Genomic DNA, 5,664 nt, shown 5'->3' with positions numbered 1-5,664 from the left:
TTAAAATTTTGATTTATGACCTGTTCATATCTAAGCTGATAACAAGCTGCACACATAAACTTCACATGCCCCTCTGAAACTTTTCCTAACCTGCATTTTAAACATCTACTGCACATTTGAACCTGGACTGCTCCTTCACACACAAGTAATAAGAAAATATAATGAGGGAGGGTAACAGTGGCCTCATGTTTCAGTTTACAGGCCTATAATGTGACATCTGCTCCTAAAACACCAGCATCACACAGGTACAGTTGTACAGCAGTACCACCTCCCCCATGATTTCCAGTTCAGCTTTATCCATTTCTAGAGGTATACAATCCTGTTTACAACCCTTCATTTCTTTATATTTTGCATAGTTTGCGAAAGCAATATTTGAAACCTTTATTCTTCAACACAGCCTGAGCTGTCTTAGGCAGCTTTCTTGTAATTTCTTTAAGTCGTCTTTAGGATTTGAAGTCCAGGCTTCTTGAAAGACATTCAAAGCTCTTCTCTGGATGTTTGCTGCTTTTTGGTTTGCTCTCTGGAGGAACCAATCCATGACTAACAATGCTCCATTTTGTGTTTTTCTGTCCTGCACCCAGTCACCCTTTCACTGAGACCATTTTTGATAAGGCTTCATTGAACAGTAGACTGATCAAATGAAAGGCCAGATTCATCTCTCAGGTCCTGTGTCAGGTTTTTGCTGGGTTTTTTCTCTCACTTTCCAATGCTGTTCATCTGCTGTGGATAGATTTTTAGGCCTGACACTTCTTCTTTCATCCTCCACTTGTTCAGTATCCTCAATTTTTTAGAGGACACACTGCACAGCATGTGTCCTTAGCTGTTTGCGAATCACCTTGTTGGTACAAAAATTCTATTTTCCGCTTGTCAAATTGTTTTATCTTTAGCACTTTTCAAAGATTCAGCTAAAGAATTGGAACAAATTGTGTGTGTGCATGTGCGTGTGTGTGTGTGTGTGTGTGTGTGTGTGTGTGTGTGTGTGTGTGTGTGTGTGTGTGTGTGTGTGTGTGTGTGTGTGTGTTTTAACAGGCTGCAAATAACAAAGTGCCAAAAGGTGCAGTTTAAAATTGGTTCTTTGTGAATTTGTCTGTTTTGAGTAGACGCAACACTGGTTCATCCCTTCAGCTGAATTATGCTAAAATGACTGATGGGAGCCTAAATGCATTTTTTCATATTTAATAGTGTGTTTGTGTTAATTTCATTTTCTGTATTTCACAAGAACACCATAATGAGTTAAACTGATTTCCTAATTCATTATTCTGAGCAGTATTTAGTGTTCATGTACAACTTAGTTATTTTTCAACAAGGTGGGATAATTATTATAATAAAATGTAATTTATTTGAGAGAGCCTCACAGTTTCCTTTTACCCCTCTGTCTCTCATCACCTCGCATCATTTTTAATCGTTTTGTAAGCATTCAGGGTGAAACATAGCACTGCCACGATGTTCGTAAATAGCTTGGTGTCAAAGTAAAGAGCCCCTGTGAAGTTTAACAAATAGTCTGGTGAGGCTGTTTGTTCGGAAGTGCGGACTTATTTGAGGAGGAGCCGTCAAGAACGTCAAGCTAAGGCTTAATTCATTAGGATTTACAAGTGGCTTGCAGAACTATTACTCAAGACCAGTTTTTAAAAATTGACCAGAACGTTGGACTCTTTGGAAACATAGAAAAATGTTAAAATGAGGGATGAGTCAAGACTTTTGCACAGTATTGTATTTAAAAAGTTCCACATATTAACCTCTAAACAGAAAAGACAGACCAACATTTAGTGCATATTCAGGCTCTCTTTCAAGCAAAACCCAGCTTGCATTTCGTGTGCTTGCATGTATATACATGCAGACTCCAATCACAAATACATTCACAATACACCGCAGCTGCAACTCACCACACCCGAGTACAGTTATTGAGTTGGTATTAAAAAAAGGTTGACCAAGTGTACCATGCCAAAAACTTCCTGTAAAACACATCACTGAGCTTGCCACAGGCAAAGACCTGTCACTCTGGTGAACCACTACCTGTTTAAATGATAAAAGATGGTTTAAGTCCTTTTATATAATATTAGGTTGTTATAACTGGCAATTGGTTATGAAACTTACGTAATGATCAGTTTAGTAAAACAAAACGATAAGAGGGTAATGACTCAACAATTTTACAACTGCCAGGTGGCTTTAAATATTTTCTTTAAGAACAACTTTCTGTTGTAGCCAAGATTTTTTTTTATGTTAACTCACTCCGACAGCGTCCTTTACATCTTTAATTATTGTCGGTCTTCTATGTTTAACTTCTCATTTCTCATTATTTTTGTATCAAAGTGGAAATGCAATTCTCTGGAGAGGTTTTCTGCACAGATGAAAACCTCGAGTGCAACAGTTTTCATTAGCGCGCATGTGACTGTTTATTTCCAACCAAGATGATGAAAATTTGTATGCTTTTAGCTCATTTGCTGCTCTCGGGTTTAATTTTCCTCGATACGGCGCGGGTTCCATGCTAGAAGATCTAGGTGATGTGCTGTGAAAGATAACACCTTCGTAGCTGATATGATAGCGCCATCTTCTTAGTCCGCACCTTACTGTATAAATAGAACCATGTGTTTTTCTGCTAAAGTGCCACAGTTATCTTCTGCTTTGTCCAGAGCAAAATAAAAGAAAAAGTATTTTTATGTTTTCTCATATGTTGCATGTCCAACACACCATCAGTGTTTAACGCTCTGCTTGTTTCTCTCGACTCGAGGCCCACTGGCTAGCAGACCTGCATTTAGTGTGTCTGAAAGGTGTTTGTGATAACCATCATTTTCTGTCATTTGCATGTTAAAACAACCCCTGTAGTTTAGACCCGTAATGCCTTTTCGCCCTCAGATGTCACAGTGTTTTCATTAGGCCTGGCGCTTGGCTTGCTGAGACTCATTATGGCCCAAGGTAACCCTTTAAAGACACACCACAAAGTCAGGCCTCAGCTCTCGGGCTTACCTGAAAAGCTGACGTTAATGCCTGTGCAGAACTTTTTGTTTCCACACCCGAGAGGCAAGAACTAAAGTATATTAACTCCAAAGAATGGCCTTTAAAAGTAATTTGACACAGATCTGTATATTGGTTATCAACAGGATCATAATGATTACCAAATAGGTAAATTCTTCTTGTTTAAAAGGGGGGCCACTGTGTCTATCTGTTGCCTTGCCCACACTTCCTTGATGAATATATTAGTTCTCTTTAATGAAAGAACAAAGGCTTGTAGCACCCCACTCCTCACGCCTGGACTAATTGATGTGGGTAATATGATGCTAACTGTCTGAAGATAAAAACACAAGCGTGACGATCCCACCAATCGTGCCTTTGTTGACTGGGCAGCTTTTAACCTGATCTCATAACGTGCCATTAAAGCTTTCCTAAGGCCCTACCTTTGTTTGTTTTGAACAAAGCAAACACATGCCACCAGTTCATTTCCAGCAAGACCTAACACCTCCACTGGCTGCATGCGAAGGTCCTGTTGCTTTGCAGGAGTGACTATGATACCACGCCTTAGTGAACGAACCACAAGGCATCCGTCTTACCGGGTCACTGTCGAAGTGCAGAGGACACATCAGTAGCAGCAGTGGGTCATCAGGTGGACAGGTCATGACCTGAGAGACGGCTTCATTAGACAAACTCGGAGCCAATTACTCCCCAACTGCCAAGCTAAAGGAGCATTAGAGTGAGAGGAAGAACACTCAGTCATCTCGTTCTGTGGCACGAACAGCAGGAGACCAGATGAAGGGTTCATTTTTTTCTTCCCGTTGTGCCATAATGTGAAATATGCTGCAAAAATACTGTAAACCCAGGAGATCTTTAATAGTTTTCTTTAACATTGAAATGCACCACACAGTTCCCGTGTGGTTTAAGTTTATGTTCACCCTTCCTGTTTCTCTGAAAAAGGGCATACTGTTCATTGTGCAGGGATTACCGGTGAAAGAGTTTCTGAAACAGGCTTAGCGGATGTGAGGAATCATCCACGCTGATTTAGAAGTGTCCAGAGACTCTAGAGCGGTACGTTTTGGGGGTTGGGGGCTCTAGAGTTAAGAAGACCCCTGGAGATACTTTTAGGAATCCTCCCTTCTTTAAGGGGGCAGGGTAGGTGTCTGAACTGGAACTGGCCAGTTCATCTGAGTGCGGACTAATGAAAACAAATGATCTGACAAGGTCAAAAGGTCGAGATCAAGGCTGAAGGTTCCCCCGCCCTTCTCAATTTCCAACATGTGAGATTAATGAGGGCAGAAAACAGCTATTTCTCTGTATCATTTACTCCCCGAGGCCTCTGAACCTTATGGCAGCAGCGTGTACCCCACCTGTTGGCCCATTAAGGCATATGACACTAAGCCAGAGGGCGTCACTCCTAGTCAGAGGTTTTAACTGCTTTGTGCTGTGAACTGACATGCAGGGACATATTTTGTTATGATAGCTCTATCCATAGGCTTCCTATAGCTTAATTTATAAGTACTCTCTTAGCATTAAGAAGAAAAGAAAAACGCAAAATGATGTGTCGTAGGTTGTAGTCACAATTGTTAGCAGTGTTTCCCTTGAATAAAGGTTTGCACAGTGCTTTCAGGCAATAAATAAAAAAGCAGCAATGACACTGTGACTAATAAATATGCATTTTACATTTGCAAGTTTTGGATTTATGTGATAAACTCAGCAGACGAGCATGCACAAAAGACAAGTCCAGCTAGTCCAAACATTTGAGCTCACACATCATTTTTGTTTGAATGTGGGAACATACCAGACGCTATGATGCTAACACTGTTATTTCACACTGCAGCTGTGAAATTTTTAAGTGGTTTATAAAGCAAGACTGCTCCCTTCTGGACAGTTACCCTAAAAGCAGCAAAGAGCCCATAACACAGATGCAACAAAGCCTATGCCCTTACTTTTAACTTTCACAAAGGAGACAAATAAAAAGACCCTTTCATAGTTGATATTTTCAGTTCTGCACTCAAACCAGTTATAGGACAGAAAATATATTTCAGAAATATGTGTGTTATTCTTAGTGTCATTAAAAATTACATTATGAGCACAAGAACTTCAGTCAAAGTTTCGTATTTTTCACGTAATAATTAACTTTTCCCCCTTAATATTATAACTTAATACTACATATGCCATGTAGTTACATTGCACTGGCAAACAAATGACACTAGATGGGGATGTTGTGCAAACGCAACAAAAGGGTGAATTGGCAATGCACTGGCACATAATGGACATTAGATGGGGTTGTGGCCAAGGCTGACTTACAGTAATTGAGCTATTAGTGGAGGTTTGAGTGCACGTTTCCTTATTGAAACTCCTGTAGCAGCTTATTTTGCCATAAGGGTAAAAATAAAAATACAAATGAAAATTTTCTCAATCAATCAACCAATCAATCAGTAATTAACTGGGCTTCCCTTCACGCTTTCAGTGGACCAGTATAGGCAACCACTGATATCTACAGAAACACACACACACACACACACACACACACACACACACACACACACACACACACACACACATAAGAAATAAATACAAAAATGCAAAAATGAATACACATTTGATCCGTTTAAGCCTAATAGCTCACAGGAACCGGCAAGAATAGAGTCTTTATTCAAGAGTCAGCCATAGATACACTACATTTCCCACACTGCATTGCTGCGCAGCCGCTAC

The sequence above is a fragment of the Simochromis diagramma genome, unplaced genomic scaffold (genome assembly GCF_900408965.1).
Source record: "Simochromis diagramma unplaced genomic scaffold, fSimDia1.1 OVJJ01000321.1, whole genome shotgun sequence".
NCBI classification, from domain to species: Eukaryota; Metazoa; Chordata; class Actinopteri; order Cichliformes; family Cichlidae; genus Simochromis; species Simochromis diagramma.
The sequence above is the reverse complement of the archived record's forward strand: the minus strand, read 5'-3'. Positions refer to the sequence as shown.